Source organism: Eschrichtius robustus, chromosome X (assembly GCF_028021215.1).
Source record: "Eschrichtius robustus isolate mEscRob2 chromosome X, mEscRob2.pri, whole genome shotgun sequence".
Taxonomy (NCBI): domain Eukaryota; kingdom Metazoa; phylum Chordata; class Mammalia; order Artiodactyla; family Eschrichtiidae; genus Eschrichtius; species Eschrichtius robustus.
This window is the reverse complement of record NC_090845.1, coordinates 4,054,765-4,080,050: the sequence shown is the minus strand read 5'-3', so window position 1 is coordinate 4,080,050 and position 25,286 is coordinate 4,054,765.

The following is a 25,286-nucleotide window of genomic DNA, read 5'->3' as shown; positions in this document are numbered from 1 at the left end:
GGCTGAAAAAAAAGCTATAGGATCATCTGTGATACAGAACAGATAACAGAGAGGAAAAATGGAAAAAGAAAAAAGAATCCAAAAATCAGACAGCAAAATAGACCACATGGAAAGAATAGAAATAGAAAATAAGTATTTAGAAATAACAGAAAAATATAGGATATATTTTGCTTAGCATGAACCCTCCACTCTTGAAAACAAGGCAATTTCTCTGAAACACTCACGGGGAGCCTGAATAGGCAATGAAGGAAAAGGTGCAGGGGTCATGGAATTGAGAAGACACAGTTTGCCGTGAGTTGACCACATGGCCATGGGTATGGCTTGAAGATGGCAGGTGGTCCCAGACCTGATGGTCTCCATGAAACTTGCAGAGATGTGAATGCTAAGGAAACAGGGCTTCTGTATTGCTTTGTATTTGTGATTGTGGTTTTCTCTGCATCAGTAAGAAAGAGGGAGAGCAGGGGTTGTAAGATACATTGGAGAACAATGGAAGGTCTGTTTGAAAAAGGAACGTGTGCAGGGAAATCTGCTCCTCATGGGAGAACAGTTCCCTGAGCACAGCACAGGGGCTTGTGAAAGAAGACAAGATGGGAGGGAAGGGTTTGGGGTAGGAGATTAGAACCCAGACAATATGGAAATAAACATGCAGAAGGTCCTTAGTGTGTGATACCAACACAAATGAGAATAAAGATAAGATACTGTATCCACTAGAGTTTCTCCACTCAAGACACAACTTGATGATATGGCATCAACTTTCATGTCTTTTTTCTAGCTTCAACATGGCAGACTTGTAAATAGCTTGATGACCCAGCTAGATGAAATAACAGTTGTTTAATATGGTGAAAACAATAAAAAGGTCAATGCGGTTTAAAATTAGACTTTCTTCGCTGTGAATTAAGTAAATATGCTGTTTTTGAATCAGATAAATTAGTCATAGGACATGTTTTGCTTCATGATACTGCTGGCACCCCAAGTTTCCAACAATGTGTAGGATATTTTGAGGGTCACTGTGTCCTGAGGGGCAATCGAATTCCTCACTTGTGAGTATCGGTTGACCTGGAAGGGTTAATCCACATTTGGATCTCTGACTTAGTAGATGGTTTAGTTCGCTACAGGCATCTTATTTTATTTTTTATTTATTTTATTTTATTTAATTTATTTTTTTGGCTGCCTCAGGTCTTAGTTATGGCATGTGGGGTCTTTGTTGAGGCATGCGGGACCTTTCTTCGCAGCACAGACTCTTCGTTGCGGTGCACGGGCTTCTTTCTAGTTGTGGCGCGCGGGCTCCAGGGCGCATGGGCTCTGTAATTTGTAGGAGGCGGGCTCTCTAGTTGAGGCGTGCGAGCTCAGTAGTTGTGGCATGTGGACTTAGTTGCCCCGTGGCATGTGGGATCTTAGTCCCCTGACCAGGGAACGAACCCACGACCCCTGCACTGGAAGGCGGATTCTTTACCACTGGACCACCAGGGAAGTCCCCGGGCATCTTATTTTAGCAAGGCTCTTGAAATTCCCTTTATAAAAACACACGGACAGCATCATTATGAAGCAGGCAGTCATCCCATGCCTCCTATGGGAGTTTCGATATCCCGCCCATCACATTTCTCCTGGCTGTACGTTGCATTTAAGGCAAAAGGCAATGGAAAGATCATCTACGCCATGCTGAGGTGTCCTTTGTGGAACTGGCCACTTTGCTCTGTGATGCTTGCCACCCTGATAAGTCAATACATACTCTGCAGCTCACCTGCAAAAACCGGACACACACCTCAGCCTTCAGTAGAAAAATTCAGGGATACTGTCCAACAGTCCCTCACAGGACTGGAGCTGCAGCATTTAGGGACTTGGTGAATTAAATAATGGTGGTGAAATGCCAGTTTTCTACCCAAAGACTTCATCTCACAAGACCACTTTAGCAATATCCTCTGAAGGGGATTTCAGACGGTTTAAATTTTAAACAGATACACTCTTAGTAGCAAGACATCACTAATTCACTTCACACTTCTGATACCTTGATGATATCAGTTTACCTTTTTGAGTGTCATTTATGTTGGCAGTTATACCTTCCAATACTTTTATTGGTGAAATTTGATATTATTGTGTCTAATTATTTTACATGTGTTTTTTACCTGGTTCCTCTGGGGTAGAGACTAATGGAATTTTATGACTTGTCTATTATAAGCTTTAGTTTTTTTTTTTCTTGTTGAACTCACTAACGTGATGAGTATCTGACTGTAATTAGTTGGTTTATGCTTTATTAAATGATTTTGAAAAGTCAGGAATGAATACAAAAACTCCTGCTTTTATGTGATGTGTATGTGTGTGTATGTTTTTGTAGCAGTAGCAGTAGTAGTAAAAAGGGTGATTTCAGCGTATTCAAATCTCTCTAACCCAGTAGACTGGGCTAAAATGCAGTTCAATTAAAGTTGATAGACTATTACAGTAAAAAACAATGAGTTCCCAATATTCCCATGTCTAGTTCTTATCTCTCCTTTTAATTATCAATATTAAATATTTGAGAAAGCGTTCATTATTTACAGTCTATGAAGCATTATGGAAATACAACAACAAAAATAAGACAGCTCCTGAATCTAAAACATAAAAATATGAGAATAAAGACAATACATGAATACATGAACCATCTAGAAAGAAAAAAAGCATGTAGCAATCAAAACAAACGATATTTTAAGTAAGAGTGTTTAGAGCTGAATAGGATTATTGGATGACAGTCTTTTCTTAGAGATCCAATGTAACCACATCTTTTAAAACATTGTAGCTACCAAAGAGAGAAAATAAATCAAGACGTCCTTTCCCACAGAATTGGAAATCATCTTAGATACTAGCACACAGGCAACAAAACTCAATTGCAAACGTATCGCTCTTTCATTCCTCAGAGTCTAATGCAGTAATTGCACAATTCTTTTGATATTTCTCCAACGCTTACTAATAGCAAAAAATCTATCACAATGTTGATGTCTAGTTCTTATGTAATAATTATTGCCCCAAATATTTTGTATGTGTACGCCTGACTTAAGTATTGAAATTGATAGAATCTGGCTTAAATGTTTATAGACTTCATAGTGTCAGGCTATGTGCACTGCACATATTGGGACCTTATTGAACTTCTAAAGATATTTTTAATCAGAAATAAGATCTATGCCCTAAGTCATATAATAATTACATATAATAATTACAATAACCTGTAAGAAGTTTCCTTTAATTTTCTACTAAGTAGTACTTAACTCATGTTTATTTTTAAGAAAGAGAAAAGAAAGGACAAGTGAAGATTTGGGTTAGAAGAGAAACACAAAAGTGAATTTAGCTTCAGAGAGGAATATCCACATCCAAAGAGGGGTGCCCACAATTTGTTAATGGCAGTGTGTGTGGGGGGGGGGGGGGTTATAGGTACACATCTGTGTGTCTGTGTCTGTGTCTGTGTGTCTGTGTGTGTGTGAGAGAGAGTATGAAGGTGAAGGCAGCATGTCGAGCCAGGGTACTTCCTGGGGATGAATATCTACAATTACACTGCCTACATCCAGGCCGCCTCTCCGGGGCGAATATGTGCTGTGGAGCTAAGCGTGAAACACGGTTCAGCTTTTGTTCCAGTTGGGAAGAGCGCCCTTGCATATGGGGATAGTGGGCGTCTGTGATCACAGCCCACATGAGGGCAGCAGACCCCCTTTCCAGTTATTCTCTCAAATCATAAATGTGCGAGTGTGGTATCTATTTTCGAGAAAGAAAATATGTCCAAAGTTTCATTCCAAGACTCTTTAGAAAGAATGCCAATAAACGTTTAGCACAGGCAATGCTTAAAGAACCGACACACTCAACTTTTAAATCTAGTATTAGCAGACGAGTAGATGTGCGCTTTTCTGCACGTTTTAAGAATTGTTGGGTGCAGTTTCGAAAACGTAATTCAGTTCATTGTAAGAGTTTCTAATTTATAGCTAAAGAGAATGGTGCACAGTCTAAGACTGTAGAATTTTATCTCATTTACATAAGAAAATTTCTGAAAATACTGATATTTTAAGTTTTAAAAAAATATTGACCTTTGAAGTACTGATAGTCTTGAGAGAATTTGTATTTTTTTAAAAAAAATTTTCCCAAGCATATCTCTCTGAATCCAAATGACATCCATGGTAATGTTCTACATATATATATTTTTTTCTTGGTTCTTCCTCCTAAAGTCTGCCATACAATGTATATAAATTTAATACTTTTTAAGTCATCTTAACTTGTTGCCCAGTTGAAAAATTCAGATGCTGATGGTTCCTTTTCATTACTTGCAAAAATCACTATGCTGTCTGTCACCTATGTTATTTGTCAGCTGATGGACACATTGACGTGAATATGGTAGTATTTCAATCTTAGCTCTGTCAGTGATTTCTTATATCAAATCTGTATCTGTCTGGAGTTGCATTTGCCCACCCCTGCAGTGGTCAACTAGTCAACATTTAATGCAGTTTGCTCTTTCTCTTTTTTTTTTTTTTCATATTTACAAATCCAGTAGATCTCTACCAATCAGAGAAGCAGCAAGACAGGCAAGACCTTAATTTACAGTGACTCTTTTCCATTTGTTAATAACCATTTTAAAATTTGCTCAATGAATATGAATTTTTAAATGCAGATAGAATAGTTAACAGACATTCGTAAACATATGACCAAGTGGCCTTTAGCTTTTTATGGACATATAACCTAAATAATGAAAAGTAGGAAAACCAAGCAACCAACTGGATAGGTTAACATAAAGAGAACACACCCGTGTAGTAACCTTCCAGATCAGTAGGTAGAATTTTAACAGGACGGCAGAAATGTCTTTCACACGCCTCTGTCGTGACTACCCACTTCATCCTCTGCCCACATAATTGCCTGCAATTAACTCTGCCTGTTCTCAGACCTTATAAAAATGGAGCAATACAGTTTGCTTTGCTTTTTGTTGCTCCTTTTACTCGATATTTGTCAAGATTATTCATGCTGTTGTTTGCAGCTCTGCGTGATTTGTTTCATGGCTCTATAATACTTCATTGGCTTCACGTCCTACAATGTACGATTCATTCTATTAATATAATCACTAGATATTTGGGTTGTTTCCAGTTTGGAGCAATTAAAAAAAATAGTGGTACTCTGGACTCAAATGCATGGCCTTTATCCCTGGTAACTTAATATTTTCAGTGCTATTTTACATGGTAAGTATAATGAGTTATTAAATTAGTTTTTCCTATTGTAGGTGGCAGAGACTGATGTTTTGTGTACTACTCAGCATTCACCCTAATTTTAGTATTTTGTGGATTCTCTGCCTGTTGACTGTCGTAAGTCTGTCACCTATTAATAATTTTTTTTTCTAAAAACTCTCAGAACTTTATAGTCTTTTCTGGGCAGGAGGTACACCCTCAAATATAATATTGAATAGATGCAGTGTTATCTTTTTCTCTGAGTGCTTCTGATTCCTGCAGAATGTTGAGAAGTTAATCCTTTATGAAGTAAAAGAAGCCCCCTCATAGCGTTAGTCTGGTAAAAACGTTCCTGTAAATTAATCAGGGACTGGTGTTCCTTTTGGGGAGATTAATTTTAAAAATAGGTGAATTCTTAAGCATTTACCAAAGTAGACAGAAGAGTGTAATGAATATACTCACCGCTGACCTTCAGTTATTATCAATTTAGAACCAGCGTGTTTCAACTACCCTCCCCTCTCCTGTCACCACCCTGGAAAGTGTCATACATTGTAGCTAATTATTGAGGGCCATTAATGAGTAGAGTTTCAGGACTAAAGTGTCTTCTTGCCTGTGTTGGGCTGTTTCATTATTTATATGAATAGTCTGTGGGATGTAAAATGACACATTTTATTCCATTATGATTTTCTTCAATCTCTATCTGAGGTATTATCCCATGTTTCAATATACTGTTGACTGTTTATGCTTTTCTTTCTCTCTTCCTGACCAGCCTTGTCAGTGTTTTTCCCATATTACTGTTACCATACACCAATATTTTAAATTTTATTTGCTATACTGTTGATTTTCCCTAGCATTCCACTGCAGACCATGTGGTTATTTTCTTCTCTGCGTTTACTTCTCAGTTCCTTCTTTCTACTCTCTTTGTGTTTAATGTGGGTTTTCCAACTTTTAATTATTTTTGTCTTTTATATTTCCTCTTTAAAATGAGTCATAGCAAAATTAAAATTAGTGAAGTAAAGTTAGTCCCCTTTAGTCACACTTCACATGCCTTGGTATATGATGTTGTCAGTGTCTTTGGATTCTGCATATTTTCCAACTTCTATGATATTTTTCTTTTGAACCCCTGAATTGTTTAGAAGTGTGTGTTTCATGATGCAAGCATATGATCTGTTTTTCACTGGTATTTTGTTATCAATGTATATTTATTTTGTTGCTGTGCGTTAGAGTGTGTGTACTGGTTAGTGCAGTAAGTTTGCACATTGTTCCGGGTATGCAATGTTCTGTAAAAGCGCATCAGTACCATCCTTTTAACATTCTAAGTTGTATCTATATCTCTTTTCTAAATACTTTTCTGCTTGTCAAACCTTTTCAGAGAAAGATTTATTTAAATCTAAGACAGATTTTGGATTTGCCAGTTTTTCTGTTTACTTTTGGCTGTGTCGTGTGTGTGTGTGTGAGAGAGAGAGAGAAAGGGAGAGAGAGATTTGCTATTTTGTTAGGTGAAAACAAGATCAGAATTCTGGTGATTTTTTTTTTTTCTGCCTTTTATTTATTACAAATTTCTGGGCGTTTTCTTGGTTGCCAGCTCTGCTACTCTGATAGGCCTTGCTGGAGAAATGGCAACCCTCAGGCTCTGAGACATCTGAGAGGAGGTTTAGTGTTTCATTATTAAAAATAATAAGACTTCTGTGTCCAGAAGGCTTGCTACACAGTATCATAACTAACATATAGAGCAGTCTGTCGTCACAAAGTACCTGATTCTAGCTGGACGCGGCCTCTTACTGGCTGCTGTCTCCCCGCACAGGTTCCTGAGTAATTGAGATGTAGACAGAGTTATTAGCACAAACAAGTTTTCCCTACTTCAAGAAGATGAAATATAAGACTCTGGGGATTTAGGTAGATAAAAATTGCCACGTTTTTCTCCACAGAAGAGAACACATACCGACACACACACACACTTCCCATAAATATGGTCTCTAATGTGAGTATGGACTTCACACAACATACAGTACACACGCGTGCCAACACATGCCCACGATTTCATATGACACTATTATTTCCAGAACGATCTGTTAACGCTGATATTTACCATGCTCGAGTGTTTCTGCTTCAGTGAACAAGGCTCAGCCATTAGTCATCACAGAAGCTAGGCAGTGGCAAAAATCCAAGCTTTTTCTCTGGCTTAGGATAGTCCCCTCCGTTGGAGAGTCAAACTCGATTGTGGGGAGAGCCCAGCTGTGGGCCCCTCACCAGGAGCAGCTGCTTCTCCAGGAAAGAGTTGTTTCTCCTTTCTGCATTCCGTCCTCTGCCTCCATATTTCATTGCTCTGAACCACTGCAGTATTCGTTCTAGGATTGTCTGGTTTCTCCAATAGCTGTCCAAGTGGTTAATGCATAATATGTGGGATGGATATGTATGCATACATTTATAGATATGTGGTGGGCAGGTAGAAGTAAGATGAAGTGACCCTGGGTCAAAGGGGGCTCTATCCATTGACTGGCGTCCTTAAAAGAGAAGGGAGAGAAGCTGTAGATACAGAGACACAGAGAAGCCCTGTGAAGACAGAGGCAGAGACGGGAGGGATGCGGCCACAAGCCCAGGGACGCCTGGAGCCCCCGGAAGCTGGAAGAGGCAGGTAGGACCCTCCCTTAGAGCCTCTGGAGGGAGCATGGCCCTGTCCACACCTTGATTTCTGACCTCTGTCCTCCAGAACCATGAGGGAATACATCTCTGTTGTTTTAGACATTTCTCTAGTTTTAAGCCACCAACTTTGTGATAATATGTTGTAGTAGCCACAGGAAACTCATACAAGATACATACATGGATATATACGTATGTTCATACACACACACACACACATTTTTATTATATATTTATATATTTCAAAATTTATTGTGTATAATACATATATTCCTTTTGTTTACAGTATTACTTTGCCAACACCTATCTGGTGCTTAATTGATAGTATGTGTGACGGATATATGTGTGTACACACGCACGCGAACATGCATAGTGAAAATACATGTTATTGGAATGGGATCTGGAAAAGGTCAGGAACCAAGGCGGTTACCAGATGTTTGTTCCTTTCCAAAACGTCCATAAGACATTTGTTTCACGCTAAACGATTGTTGATATTTGGTCCTTTCCAAAACATCCATGAGCATATTTGGTCCATGCCAAATAGATTTAGACAGGACCAAATGTCAAGGACCTTTTGGTGTGGACCAAATCTCTTATGGACGTTTTGGACAGGACGAAATATGACCAGGTATCAAGAACATTTTGGTGTGGATCCAATGCCTGAGGGACCTTTTGGACGGGACCAAATACCAGCAGATATGAAGGACATTTTTTTGGTGTGGACCAAATGTCTTAGGGACCTTTCGGACAGGACCAAATATCCTAAAATCAGCAAGGCAGCCTTTTTCACATTCTTCAGCTTCTCTTTGCACATCAGATCCACTAGGCTTTCCCACGTGTATGCGTCTGCTCATATCATGAACCACCCTTAGACGAATTAGTCACAGGTTAGGGTGACGTAATAAAAACCCGCCCCTTCGTGAGTGGCCGCCAACTCAAGCATCCCGTTGCCCCAGCCGCTCTCTGCCCTCCCCATGAGCAGTAATAACGGCCTCTCCATTCTCTCCATCCCTGTGACGGGGTTTGCCTTCCTTAGAGTGTTGTCACAGAAAGACGGATTTTGTCAGCTGATTCCCAAGGGATTACGAGTACCACTTTCCCCCAGTAAGTGGGGAGGCGGCAGATGTGTGGTAGATGCTCACTGAAATGTTTACTGAAGAGATGCACTGCTCCTGAGAGCAGCTCAGGGGAACCATGTTCTGTATACATGGGCTTCTCCAAAATATTTCCCCCCTAACTGCCCCTCACGCTATGCTGGGACTCATGTATACGAGAAACCCTGGCTTCTGCCCTCTGGAGTTTAAACGTTATTCAAGTTATAAGAGGATGGACAAAACATAATAATAACAAGGGTAATAGTACTTGTTGCTATACAAGTACTTGTAAAAATATATAATTATTAGACAAGGAAATGTATTTTGGACGTGCTTAAACGGATAGATGTAGAAAAATGACCGTAAAGAAGATTGGGTTTAGCGAATTGTACACTTAATCTGAAGCCATGTATTTAAGTAGAGTCGTTACCCTAGTGATGGGGGTTCCAGAAAAGATGGGGGGGGTGTGTTTAAAGGGCACCTTTGCTGGAGGAGTACAAGGCAAAGGTTGGAGAAATGGATTGCACAGAAATATAGGAGAAAAAACTTGGTGGTACACATCTACAGAAGCCTGAGATGGGAGGAATTTCAAGGAAGACCTGGTTACATTTCTGAATCTTTTCAGGGCTATTCGGAGGAAAAGTTCACTGAACGTAATGAACCCCAGGCCTTGCAGTCTCTGTATGAAGATAGTTGCAGGTAGCTTTTAATGAATGTGTACACCGTGCCGTGTTTGGTGCCAGCAATTTTACACACATTCATTCATTGATAACACATCAGTTGTGCAAGACGGGTGACATTACTAAGCAGACTTGATTGGGGGCGGCCCTTTCCCCCCAGCCCCGTGGAGAAAGAATCTCCTTTCTTTCTTCTCACCCCACTGCCCTTCTTTCAAATATCGGAATCAGCAGCATTCTTTATTCCTCAACAGCAGACGTTACTCAAGTTCTGAATTAACAAGTGCAGTTTGAAATTCAGCTGCAGAGACTCAAAGCAGAGAGGAATTCATGAACATGGCTGGAGATTTTAACAACCCTCTCTCGGTAAAGGAGAGACGCGAAATCAGTAGATTATAAATAGGTAAGATTGTAAAAGCCTATTAACCAAATACTTTTAATTCTCATCTCTAAAGCCTACATCCACAATTCTAGAATACACGTCCTTTAGAAGGCGCACGACATAGTCACCAAAACAGACCATATTCGGGACTATCAAGCAAGATTCAGTAACTTTCAAAGGAATAAAATCATGCAGAGGTTTTTTTCTCTGAACACACACATGCACAGCTAAAACATCCTACATACTTGGTATTGAGAAAATTCACATTAACTAATTTATCAAACAGTGAATAAATGTGGACATTAGAAAATATTTTCACATTTCACAAGGATGAAAATGCAACATAGCAAATTTTTTCAGAGGTAGTGAAAACAGCGCCAAATGTAATCATTTTAAAATACTATTAGGTTGGCCAAAAAGTTCGTTCCAGTTTTTCTGTAAGATCTTACGGAAAAACCTGAATGAACTTTTTGGGCGACCCAGTATTTATTAGTTATGTGAGACTGGGCTTTGGAAGAGACGTTTGTAGCCGAGGAAACAAAAACTGAATTTGTGTTGTACAGGTGGCACTCAGTGGTGTGACACTGTATGAGATCACCCAAGGAGGGATTGCCAGAGAGAGAGAGAGAGAGATGTCGGAAGACTGAGACTTAGATCCTGACAATATTAAGAGGTCAGGGAACAGAGAAGGAAATGGCAAAGGACACTGAGAAATAGCAGTGGGCATGGGAGAAAAAATCAAAAGCACCCAGAGCAGCCGTCACACGAAAATAAAGACATTTTTGTCCCCAAGGCCAAGTTAGAAAAGAGGTGAACTCTTGCGAGATGGAGACTGAGAATCGAAAATTGGATTCAGCTCCATGACGTTTTTAGTGAGGTTTACATAACTAACTTCCAGACAGTGGAAGCTGCAAAACCCTGCCTGGATTGTCTTTAGGACAGAAGGGGCTGGTGCAGGTGTCACAGGCGTGTGAGTAGAAACAATTCCTTTGGAGGAATTTCGCAGTGCGTGGCAGCAAGAAGGAGTGGATGTGAGTTGGTCGGGAAAGTGGGATCAAGAACATATTTTTCTAAGATGGGAAATATGGCAGCTTTTTTGCAGATGGGAGGAATCCACTTGGGAATTGGTGCAGAATTTGTATCCTTCAGAGCACAAGGAGGGAGGGAATCCTTGCTCAGATGGAGGGATTGTGTTTGGAAAGGAGGGTGGCCACCGTTCAGAATATGTGGTTTCAGATGTGGGTACCTCGGTGGCGATGCAGGTAGAAGCCCATGGATGCTTTGGTCTCATTGCTTCCAGGTTCTTGAAGAAACGGAAAGCAAAGTCTTCAGCTGATTGAGGGGGTAAGTCTTAGGATTCTAGGAGAGGAAAGTACAAAATATCTATCAGAGGCAGTTGAAGAATTACTAGACTGCGGAAGCAAAGTGGGGGGACCTGGACACCCCACTCGGCATTTACCATCACAAACGTAAAGTCAGAGTGGTTGGTGTGGTTATGTTCACGGTGGCCAGTGGGGTGTAGGCGGAGCTGTATTTAATCAGACCTGGGGGTACAAGCTAGTGCAGTAAAATGAGAGAGAGGCCAGGGATTCAGGGAGTAAGTTTAGGAGTGATGATGGTGTTTTACCACTGGATTTTAGTGGGGAAACGGGGTAAAGAAAGGTGAGTTTCAGTGAAAATTTAGTAGCTTTGATGGATTGGTGAAACCGGTGAAGTGAACAGTTTTTGGAAATGGATTGGGGAGTTAGTGGTGAGCTGGAAGAGTTGAGGTTCAAGATCAGAAAGAAGTTGTAGCCTTGAACTTATGGAGGACTGGTGCTTATTGGAAACCATCATGTGTAGGGACTTAGGTTAGGTGGAGGAAAAGCATCATTGCAGGTAAGATTTCAGAGAACCTAAGGGCAAGGGTAGTGAAAGGACCAGGTGAATGTATATATAAATATTAAGAATTAGCTCAGCAGAATTGGAGCCCATGACAATAAAGCAAGAGGCAGAATGCTGAGAAATGAGAGGGACGGATTTTGGTGTCAGGAAAAGAGACTAATATGATGAAATGGATTATAAGAGAATGAAAGTGTATGGGAACAAAATTGGCCACCCCAAAATGTGTGTCTGACATGAGGATTATTTTAGAATGACTATTTTAAAAAGCAGAAAACTCAGGAAGTCTTTCTTTTTACCTCCCCTTAGTTGCCTAAAGAATTTAGATAGAGGGCTTGTTCCTGGAATGGAACATCACCAGACATGTCTGCAAAGAATATGGGCCACATGTGGGGTGGGGAAACAGCAGGGCCTGGAGATCAGAGCCCACTCCGTGTCCCACTGTCTCTGCAGGCCCACCAAACACTTGTTTTCAAACGTTTGCTTTTCCATCTCCATGGGAACTGCCTTCCTCCCCTTTGAGGTCCCAAACCACTACCCCAAGAGCCTCTTTTGTCTATAGCTGAAGATGATATTTAAGGTGCAGGTTTTGGTCATTTTGGCACGTGACTCAGGGTCTCCGGGTCTCTCCTGTGGCTACATGTCTTTCAACTTTTGTTTGATTTTCACCTGTTCATCCGTCCCATGTCAATTTAATTCTGAGATTTTAATCTTAAGAACCTAGAAGTGTAGAGAAAAATGCCTTCCTTCCCCACAAAAGTGAGGTAATCGGATGACGTGGGCTTTGAAGCTGGAGGATGGGCTGAGAGTGGCCATGGCAACAGGGCAGACACCGAATATTTCAGGGAACCGGATTGCAGGCGACTGGGAGGGCCGGCCTGAGGTCAGGCTCCTGCACCAGCTGAGACACCAGGATATGGAAAATTCGGGCCATGAGTGGAATCACAATTGCGTGCTGGTGACTAAGGAGGGCTGGGTGTCTGAGGTCCCTTTGTCACCCGCACCGACAGACCCAGGGGGCATGGGAAAAAGCAATGTCCTCTCCAGCACCTCAGCTCCGGATGGTTATGTGGCTCTGGATTGTCCTTAAATCTCTAAAATTGCTCCTATTTACATCTGTGTATTATTTTAAGTGTCCGTGGATGGCAGTTAAGAATCTCCTGGAAACACAGTACAGCCAAGGCAAACAAAAATAACCAACATTCCCCACTTTGAATTCTTGGAATTTACTGCTATAGCAGGATCTTACTGCTTTAAGTCTACTGAAGATTTTCTTCAGTAACTTGTGATGTTTTTGTTCTCAGGACCTCCCCAGAGCCCTGATTGATTATAGATCCCTCAGATTTGGTTGGAATACAAGAATTGCCTGATTTTTTTTTTCCCTTGGCATGTATCAAATCTCTTCCCGTTTTGTTTTTTTTTTTAACTTTAGGATTCACAAGCCTTTAATAAAAGATGTCAATATAGTTTTATTTTTGTGTTTCAAAAACCATCCAATTTATTATTTTTTTATTGAGGTATAGTTAATTTACAATATTGTGTTAGTTTCAGGTGTACAGCAGTGATTCAGTTTATATATATATATATATATATATATATATATATATATATATATATATATATATATTCTTTTTCAGATTTCTTTTCCCATATAGGTTATTACAAAATATTGAGTAGAGTTCCCTGTGCTGTACAGTAGGACCTTGTTGATTTCTATTTGATATATAGTAGTGAGTATATGCTAATCCCAAACTCCTAATTTCTCTCTCTCCTCCCACCTCTCCTGCTAGCCGAAAGTTTGTTTCCTAGGTCTGTGAATCTATTTCTGAAAACCCATCCAGTTTACTTCTACATGTAAGTAGATACACCACACAGCCAAGAAAAAAAAAAAAGCAGAATAGTTTTATAGGAAAGATGCGAAGTATACATAGAGTGCCATGGAAAGTACAGCCTCCCTGTTTCTGTACGTGTTGAAGGGAAAGTGAAATCCCATACTGCATGGAATTTGGTATTCCGTAAGCTGATTGCCTCATCTTGCAGCAGAACTGAATACCAAGATGGGTAAAAACTCAGACACGTCGGTGATGTTCTCGAGCAGAACACAGAACCCGCTCTCTGTGGGACAAAACTGGCCCGAAACACTGTCCCTCAGAAACGTTGCATAGAGGTGAATTGCCACCTGCTGGCACCAGGAGCTGCTGATTTTGCTACGAAAAGCTTCCAGAAACTGTCCCAGGAGCTGCCAGTGGAGAGCAGTCTCAAGCTCATCGGGCTGGCTCACCTTTGTCCCCTTGGCCCCAACACGTCTGTTCCCTCCTGTGGTCCTTGTCGAAATCACTGTGATGGGCGTTAAAAGGACACCTTGGATTTTAGGTCAAGAGTCCATGGTGATACGTACCAGAGACACACAGTCTGATTCTCTAAATAGTATAATTACCATTTTTATTACCAACCAAGAAGGAAGATTAAAAGAGGATGGTATGTCTTATGCCATATGCATACGTACACATATGACATATATATGCATATGTGTGTGTGTGTGTGTATATATACACATATTAATGTATATGTTTATATGTGTGTATACATACACACACGTATGTATACAGATAGAATTTACACTTACTTGTAATTTACAATTCACATATCTTATCATTTACACTTAGATTTACAAAATTCTCCACCTCCTCAGAAGAAAAGATTTAAAACAGAAAGAAGAAATGATGCAATAAAAGTAGATCCCACGGAAGACCTCAGTTTGCAGATTTCCCTGAAATTTTCTCGTTGCCTGAGAATATTTTTTATCGAATTATTTGCAGCATTTAATTATACTTCTGTGCATTAGACATAGGGCAGACATGTGAAAATAAAGATTGTCTGTGGGCTACCCTTAGGTAAAGCTTTCACATTTTGCTAGGTTAGGTCTGTAGTAAAACTCATACATGTGTTCTAGTTTTGGGTTTTTCTAAAGATGGTTACTCTAAATCTTGATTCCATTGTAAATTTAATACAGTTTCCAGATCAATCCACACCACTGTCTGTTAAAATATTCTTTTATTACTGCTGCTGAGATATGCAGTTAAATATTGTTATTATGAACAATTAGCATAACCAAATACTAACCATTCAGGACACAGGAGAGAAGGACTCAAGTAAAAAATATGCTGAAACATGTCTTTGTATGTAGTGATAATATTAACCATGCTCATTCTAGACAAGGACTACACAATGTTACAAATAATTAATGATAATCTAGCGAAAGAAACACAGTAACATGGTACTGCATATAGACATGCCAGCAAGTTTAATCATGAGCCTCATGCATCTCCTTTTATATTTTCTTATAAGACAGTAAATTATTAGACTGACTTTTCCACTTTTCCACTCTATCATATAGTTTTATTACTATCCCTGCTGTCACAGTAAATTACCAAGTATTATGAAGATAATGTAACCAGTTTTGTCTCACGGGTCTTTACGATAATAGTTTTCCGTTATGAAAATGCCCTAATTTGACAGGTAAGTGTATGGTAGAGTTTCTAGTTGGATCGAGGCAAAAATATAAATGTAAGTGCATACAATTTTAATGATGCATACACACATATAAATAGGAATATTTCTAACAGTATTATATAGCTTGCTTCTTTGTTTTAATTTTGTTGAGATAATTGGTAAGTAGACTGAAAGGTGACCCACGGCTTGTGGGGAAGTCAGATAACTTTCTCATGACAAGTCTGAAGTTTTTTTTTGTTTTGTTATTTACTTATTTTTGGCTGTGTTGGGTCTTTGTTGCTGCACGTGGGCTTTCTCTAGTTGCAGCGAACAGGGGCTACTCTTCGTTGCGGTGCGCGGGCTTCTCATTGCGGTGGCTTCTCTTGTTGCGGAGCATGGGCTCTAGGTGCACGGGCTTCAGTAGTTGTGGCACGCAGGCTCAGTAGTTGTGGTGCACAGGCTCTAGAGCACAGGCTCAGTAGTTGTGGCACACGGACTTTGTTGCTCCGCAGCATGTGGGATCTTCCCGGACCAGGGCTCAAACCCGTGTCCCCTGCATTGGCAGGCGGATTCTTTATATTTTTTTATTTTTGGCTGTGTTGGGTCTTCGTTTCTGTGCGAGGGCTTTCTCTAGTTGCGGCGAGCGGGGGCCACTCTTCATCGCGGTGCGCGGGCCTCTCACTATCGCGGCCTCTCTTGTTGCGGAGCACAGGCTCCAGACACGCAGGCTCAGTAGTTGTGGCTCACGGGCCTAGTTGCTCCACGGCATGTGGGATCCTCCCAGACCAGGGCCCGAACCCGTGTCTCCCGCATTAGCAGGCAGATTCTCAACCACTGCGCCACCAGGGAAGCCCCTGGATTCTTAACCACTGCGCCACCAGGGAAGCCCCAGTCTGAAGTTTTTAACTTTGTTTATTACAATGTTCAGCAATCCAAGCACAGAATGCTTCATTATGTATTTGCAGGTTGGCTTTGTTGTGTTTTCCCAGATACTGTTATGGCTTTCTCGTGTGTTGGCTTTATTAAATGGTTTTATGCCAGTTAATCTATAATACAGTTTGTGATTTAATATAAGGAGAATGTGTAGAATAATGCTGAAGTGTGGTGAATGACAGCGAAATAGATACTTTGCAACATCCTCACCAACTATGGAGAGCTCCAAGCACGCATCATCATGGACCGCTCCTCCTGGGATGACAGTAGATGCAGACAGCAGTCATCCAGTGATTCTGACCCTTGATGTTGACCCAAATACTGCATTCAACCTATACAAAGAGAGAAATAGAAAATACATCTATTGAAAAAATTCCACTAAGCCACAAATTATTATTAATGGTAAAAAAAAAATTAGTAGATGCTACCCTTTGGGCTCCTTACCGAATTCATTGTTCTGAGCATTCTCTAAGCGTTCTTGTCTACTCCTCTTATTAACCCTTTGAGCTAAGTATCATTGTTACCCCATTTCACAGATGAGGAAACTGAGGCTTTGAGTGAAGGAAAAACATTACTTATTGTTAAACATTTAGTGATTTCCTGGGCCAGAGTGAAACTAGGAGTAAAAACCAGGGTTTAAAGCAGACTTAATATTGAGCTACTTTCCATTTGTGAAGAGAAGATTCCACTCTTTCTTAATATACTGGTTCCGGAATGGTTATTTTGATGATGAAACAGTGTAATAATTGTAAAGACCTTACGATAATCATTGGTCCTTGGTAATCACCATTCATGTCTATCTTACCTTATTAATACCAGGGAAGAGGACTACCCTAATAGCAAGTTAATACTTTGAAACGATGCTAAGTCTAAGGCATGTGCTTTTAAAAATAGCAACAATAATAACAAAAATAAATTTTCTTGTCCACTGGAACAAGTTGCTTCTACTAGTGTACGTGAGGAGAATATATTAGTCCATTTAATTAAGAGATATCTAAGTGATAATATATATTATTTTTGTCAAGTTCATGAAAGCTAATCCCATGTGAGATTTTGCTGTGGGCTAATTATCTTCTCTATTGCATTCAATATGTCTCTCATAATATACAGAAAATTGAGAAAACCAATTAGTCCTACAACTTTAAAGTGACGTTATTGCGAGAGACGTTGAAAATTTAAAATATTGCTTAAAAATAAACAACAGAGAACACCTAATTGTATAACATGCTAAAAGATGATTACTACCCCCTTCTGCCCACAATAACAATTTATTTTTATACCCACCTTCTATATCATCATGTTTAAAAAAAAAACCTGATAAAACGTCTCCAATTAATTTCTTTTAGATTTCCCCATAAACTCTTAGAGGAAACCTTTAACCAAAAAAGAAAAAAAAAAATCAGAGTATTGCATTTTAAGAAAAAAATAGATAACGTAGCTCTCATTAATACTGCAAGTATTCGGGACTTCCCTGGTGGTGCAGTGGTTAAGAATCTGCCTGCCAGTGCAGGGGACACAGGTTTGAGCCCTGGTCCGGGAAGATCCCACATGCCATGGAGCAACTAAGCCTGTGTGCCACAACTACCGAGCCTGTGCTCTAGAGCTCATGAGCCACAACTACTGAGCCCTTGCGCCACAACTACTGAAGCCCCTGCGCCTAGAGCCCGTGCTCCGCAACAAGAGAAGCCACTGCAATGAGAAGCCCGCGCACCGCAACGAAGAGTAGCCCCCGCTCGCCGCAACTAGAGAAAGCCCACGCGCACAGCAACGAAGACCCAACGCAGCCAAAAATTAATTAATTAATTAATTTTGAAAAGTATAGCAAGCATTCCATGAGCTCCAGGGTCACAGGAGACACCATCAGATATGCTGCTTTCCATGATCACTCTGAGTATTTGCAGCAATCCATACAAGCTCCTGTCTCAAATTTCTTGCCCTCACAGTTATCTGCATTGAACCTTTGCCCCAAACTTCTGTCCATCTGTTTTCACTCACCCTTCTAGTCTTTCAGACAAGAATTTACAAATCACCACCTCCTAAAGCAGAATAAACCCAAACTCAACTGTTGTGCTTTCCTTCTTGCAGACGTATTTACCGAGAGATCTGCCCTATCCTCTGATTCATCACCATACACTCTTTACCCTATGCTCATTTTGTTTCTTCCATTCATTTAAAATTTCAAATTCACATAGAAAATATTTTAACCACATAAAAAATTAAAAATAATGTAAAAGTGCTCCTCTGACCAGCAACTAGATAATGAGATGCTTTGTTATAAATTTTTCAAAGCATTTTTTTGAGAAGCAAAACATAGATCAAATACCCTTCCTTCGTATATGTTTTCCATCGTTCCCAAAGGTAACCGCTTGCTGGCAGTCACTATATATTCATCTGTATTTTCATATACTGACTAAACCTGCATCCCCCTGTCATGATAGAATTCTGATCAGCATTATTTTACATTTTGCACTCAACTACACTGATACACATGGATTTGATTCAGTGTCCTCAACTGTTGTAAAGCATTGCGTGATACTAAGAGCAATAATTTACGCAATCCTTCATAAAAGTATCTTACTTCTTCTGCAATGTTTTCTCTTAAAAACAGTACAAAGATTATGATCCCCAAGCATCCTCCTTATACAGGCATGTTTATCTGGTGATTATACCTGAGATGGAACGTCTGTGTCATAGGATGTTCTTGCCTGAAACTTTGCTGTTTCCAAATTGCTTTCCTGAGTAGTGGTACTAATTTTCACATCACCATCTTTGTGTTTTTGGTGTGTGCGGCTGTGCACTCTTCCTGAACTACACGTTGCTACAGACATCCTGTCTTATTTCTTGTCCCACTCCCAGAGTCATCCGTCTCTCCCAGGAGCCCTGGCTCCTTTTACTGGAGGGTGGGATTAGAAGTCAAGTTCTGGGCAGCAGATGGGCCTGTTGCTCCTAGAGTGTCATTTTTTCAGGAACTTGTCAGCTGACAGAGCAAGGAAATATGCGGGGTTTTCTCGGTCTCTGTGGGGGACTGGTTCCAGGACCCCCAGGGATATGAACATTCATGGATGCTCAAACCCTTATATAAAATAGCTTAGTGTTTGCATATAGTGTACGCACAACCTCTTCTATACTTTAAGACATCTCTAGATTACTTAGAATACCTAGTACCATGTAAATAAGTGTAAATGCAACGTAAATCGCTGCTGGCTTATGGCACATTCAGATTTTGCTTTTTGGAACTTTCTGGAATTTTTTTCACCCCCCGAATATCTTTGATCCGTGGCTGGTTGAATCTGAGGATTTGAACTCTCGGATACGGAGGGCCAAGTGTGTGTGTGCATGCTACCTCACGTTTCTGCACGTGTCTCTCAATATTGCCCTACGTGAGGATGTGTTTGTATATTAAGCAGAACCTGAGTGCGCGGCGGTGTCTACAGCTCTGATGCATCACCACGTGGACCACTGTCACCTCCTTCATTGCTTGTCTGCTACCTGGCTCCTGCAGTCCATATACCGATGGGTCAACCCCAGTGTACACGCGGGGCACGATCAGAATTGTTAAGCCATGCCCCCGTGGGAAACAGTTTTGTCAAGTACAGTTCAGTGCTTATCTGCAAGTCCTTTCGTCTTTCATCTTACAGATCCACCAATACGTAAAGAAATATTAGGTGAGCACCGGCCCCTAACCACCCACCTCACTGAAGGTTACTTCACCCATTGGTAGCACCATTAAATTCTCTTGACACAGCATACGCGTTTCATCCTGGGAGCCCGTAAAATTCTCAATATTTTTGTTATTGTTGTTTTAACTTGCATACCTTAGTTTCGGTCTCCGTGCTCTAAAGTTCTGTAACTTTTGACAAATAGCTAGTGTCGCGTGTCTGCCACTACTGTATCATACAGAATAGTTTCACCACCCTCAAAGTATCCCCCATGCTTCACCTATTCAAAACTCCTCAACCCCAAAAACCTGGTTAACACGGACCTGTTTACCTTCTCTCTAGTTTTGCCTATTCCAGGATGTCATATAAATGGACTCATACAATGTATAGTCTTTTCAGACTGCCGTTTTTTGTAATTGAAGTATAGTTGATTCACAGTGTTTCAGGTGTACAGCAAAGTGATTCAGTAATATGTATGTGTGTGTGTTTATAGACATATATATATATATATATATATATATATATGTACATGCACCCACGTATATTCTTTTTCAGATTCTTTTCCATTATATAGAATGCCTTCTTTCACTTAGCAGTATGCACATAAGGTTCCTTTTTAAATGTCCTTGCCTTTTCTGGTCACTGAACAGGATCCCATTGTATGCCTGACCACCATTTCTTTGGTGAAGTAAATGGCTTCATGGAGTCGTCTTCTCACTTTAACAGTAAAATCCACCAAATTGACAACGCTGGAATGGGACTACATCCCATCACAGTGACGTGGTTCTCAGCAAGTGATGTTTCCCGGTCCACCTCAACCCTGCCCTAGAATCCTTCATCAGGATTCCCAGTGTGGAGAAGAAACCCTTCTCTGGCATTAGGGTGTTCTATGGATTCCGGGATTGTAGTTGGTGTGGGGATGGCTCCGTTCTCTGTTGTATGGATTCCGGGATCGTGGTTGATGTGGTGATGGCTCCGTTCTCTTCTCTGGGCAGTTCTGAGGTCCTTGACCCTGTCTGACAGAAAGACTGAGTTGCCTGCCTACCCAGACACATAGGGCTCCTCAGGCGTTGCTTTATTCTACGCGTTGAACTGTTTTTGACAGAAGTTTATCACTTGGAGACACCATGTTCTGACTAGTTGGTATGGGCTGTGCACCTCTCTTTCCAGTTGTATTAGTTCCCTATGGCTGCTCTAACAAAGTATGACCATCCTAGGGGCTGAAGCAACACACTGATACCCTCACTCCTCTGGTGGTCAGAAGTCTCACGTGGGTCTCACTGGGCTCAGTGCACGCCGACCCTTGGCCCCCGTTCGTCTCTGAAGCCATCCATGGCTGGTCAAGTCTTTCTCACAAAGCTGTACCTCATGGTCTGACTCATCTGCCTTCCTCCTTCTCCACACTGCACAGGACCCTTGTGATGACACGGGGTCCACCTGGGTAATCCAGCATAGTTTCACCATCTCAAGCCCTTAACCTCATCACACCTGCCAAGCCCATTTTGTCCTGTAAGGTACGGTGTTCACAGAGTCCCGGGTGAGGATGGGGACACCTTTGGGAAGTGGAGTGGGTGGGGATCATTCTGCCTCTGACACAGGTGCACCCCTGGAATTTATAAGGTTTCAGCAAGTTGGCATAAGATTTTCCAGCCTCTGTATTCTTACATGGAAAAGGAGATAATGGATTCACGTCTGCGGTTGTGAGGACCACATGCACTCATGTGTGTGGAGACTCGGGGTACATTGTTCACAGTCTGCAAAAGACACCCTCCTTTGGCCCTCCCAGTTGGCTGCTGGCCAGATCCCAAAAGGGCACCCTTGCAGAGAAGCCAGAGTCATCTTCTTAATCAGTGTTTCTGTCCTGGACCACAGAGGCCCTGATGACATGTAATAAAAATGTACAGTTGCTGCGCTTTTGGTGAGCTCACTAGGAATAACGGAGAGAATTTAGCCTTTGCCCCTCAGTGGGTGAAGGGCCAGCAGCTGGGTAACTGTTTTCTTGTCTTTAGATGTGATTGCATCCTTGACCTCTGGTGAACAACATTTATCATGTTCAGAATGCCCTGCCTCAAGGATTGTTGCTTTGGTTAAAAAAAAAAAAAAAAAAGCCTAATGCTGAGAGAGTTACCATGGCAAATTCCCTAAGGGCTTGACCAAGCAAATTATATTTCCAACAATTTCATCGTGGATTCTTTGCAACTGTAGGCAGATATGTATGCAGCAACGTAGAATATGCACTTACTTAAAGCCTTTTTAATTTTTTTTTTTTTTTACTTTTTATTGAAATGGTAGCATCACTCCTGATAATTTTACAAAGTTATAATCAGTTAATCAGAGAAGAAAGAAAATGCCTTCTCTGTAACGTCCCAATCCTACTTTCCAAAGGAAAGCACGTTCCACGGTCACTGTTACATGCTGTGGGCTTCTGCGTGCTTTGCAGGATGGTGGCACAAGGCTCTCGTTGCAGCTCGTGCCTCTTGTTCTCCAGGCACCCCCGATTTCTCCTGATTCTTTGTGTCGGCAGGGTTAGAGAAGAGGAATCTCTGCTGGGCCCCATGCTTCCCCTAGGTCTTATCCTGTAAGGTATGGCTTGCACCATCTGGACTTGGCCACTATGTCTTACCACCAGAACTTTTTAATCCCTTTGGCTTGTAAAGGTGCTTGCTCATTCCCCGTGTGCCGTTCACTAACCGTGATTTTACCGATGAGTTCAGCGTTCAGGATGGCAAAACCCTAATGGGAAGTATCTTCTCGGGGCAGCATAAAGATCCCAGAAACCAGAGAAGAAGACAGAAAGCCTATCGGTGAAACATATAAGCGGCAGGAAATAGCTCTGCAAATTACTCTGCCGCAAGTACAGATAGACACTGTGTTCTAAGACACGGGGACCTGTTATCACTTGAATGAAAGGAGTGAACCATAATGGGGTCCCTTGGAAGGTTTGCTATATGTAGTTTGGTGTTTATTTAACCCAGACATGTCCTACTCATGGCTTTGCACTTTACAGTTGGTTTTTATTGAAGTAGAGTTGATTTACAATATTGTGCTAGTTTCAGGTGTACAGCAAAGTGATGCGGTATTTTTGAAGATTATCTTCCATTGTAGTTATTACAAGGTAATGGGTATAATTCCTTGTGCTGTACAGTGAATCCTTGTTGCTTATCTGTTTTATGCATGGTAGTTTGTATCTCTTAATCCCATACCCCTAATTTATCCCCACCCTTCCCTTCCCTCTCCCCAGTGGTAACCACTAGTTTGTTTTCTATATTTGTGAGTCTGTTTTTGTTTTGCATGTACATTGATTTGTATTTTTCAGATTCCACGTATAAGTGATATCATACAGCGTTTGCCTTTCTCTGTCTGACTTATTTCACGAAGCATAATATTCTTTAGGTCCATCCACGTTGCTGCAAATGGCACTGTCTCATTCGTTTTTTTATGGCTGAGTAATATAATCCATACAACGTCTATCTAATGATACATGTCTTAGATGCAAATGTGCCTGCCATGAGCATTGCGGGGCTTGTTCTAATTTTGTTTACGTGTATATTTCCATGAAGTCTTTGCCCTTTCTTTAGCAACTCTTCTGATTCTATTTACATGTGTCTGTTGAGTATGTAAGAGTCGACGTGTTACAGACTTGGTTTGGTGTTGCCGTGGAAAGCTTTAATACAGTCTTGATCTTATGATCTCCTCTTGTCCTCATCTGTGTTTTTCAGTGGACAGTACCTGCCTTATTTTATTGGCCAGCTCTACTAGACATACTCTTTTGGTGTGTGAGTGGTGGTGGTGGCGTGTGCCCATATTTATTTCTCTTTCTATGATTGAATTGGTGATTAAGGATTTGGTTCATCTGTTTCCATATTTCTCAAAATGAGGCAAAGGACCAGTCCATCAAAAACCATCTGAGGTGTTTGAACACCACCATTTCCATTGCAGGAGACCCTCCTTCCAGACTCTCTTGGAAGGAAGGGCTTTGGAATCTTTCTCATGAGCAACTCACAGGATTTTAATACACCGTGGTATCTAAATAATACCCTCCTTGGGATTACTGTATGCTGAAATACTGTTGGTTGTTTTTTCACCATTAGAGATAGACTCTGTTGTACACCAGCTGAAAAAAGAAAATACAACTTAGCACCTTTAAAATCCTTCTTACTTCTTCTAGTCACACGCCAAAATTGTGTAATTAATTTTCCAATTAATTATGTAATTAAGTTGCACCATATGTGCTTTGTTTTGGAAGTGAAGTTTAAAAATTGTTTCGTTATCTATTTCAGATAATGCAAAGTCACTGAGAATCTTTTATGGACATATTTTCATCAGTTGAGATTTCATTTGTTTTTGCTATTGGCTCTTTTTGATGAATTAGTTTTCTTATCGGCTTCTCTGTGTTTTGACTAGATTTAAAAAGGGATGGTGAACCACATGTCACTAAGGTATGTTTATATATATGATTTATATATATGTATATACATTTAGATATATATTTTATATATTATAGAATATATATAATTTATATATCACATATATACAAAAATATATAGAATTTATAGATTATATAAAAATATATATCACTAAGATAGGTTTAGCATCTGGTGTGTGTATATGTATGTATACCAGTTGTATATGTGGATATATGCATATATCGCTGAGATATGTTTAGTGCTTAATGGTGACTGAGATTGAGCTTTATTTTTTTCTTGAGAAATAATGTACCATCTTATATCTGTACTTTGGAAAAATCCCTTGGTTTGTTTCATGCATGATAGCTTTGAGTGTTATTAATTTTTCATATTTGTTTCATCACAGGCTAATCCTGTACTCATAACCTCCCCCTGTTTCTTTCCCTTCTTTTTCTAAACTTTTTTAAAAACGTGCTATTTAACTCTTTTTCTAACAACGTATTTTTCGCTATAATTTTATCTTATGTATTACACTCAGTGCAGAGAGGTTGTCTATATCATTCAGTGGCCTAGTTGTCACTCTTGTCATTCCTCGTCCTGAAGTTCTCTTGAGGCAGAATCTTGTTTTTCTTTCTTTCAGGGGATTTGTTGTGTCTTGAGAGGCAGGGTTTCATAGATTTTTGTCTGCTATTGTTGGTCGCATTGTTTCAGGTAGTGGGTAAATCAGGTTCCTGTAACTTCACGTTAAGGCCGAAGCACAGATAGTCTGGGTATCAGAAGAAAGTGATAAAGCAGCTGGAATTCTGCTGGGCATCTTCTAAGCCCTTCACGCTCAGATGGTGTGTGCACATGAGGGCTAGGCAAAGAGTTGATGTGGAGAAAACTCTCCTGCACAGCTGAGTGAGCCGTATTGGAGGAGATGGACTCTTTTTCACCAGGAATTATTGAAAGGGGAGG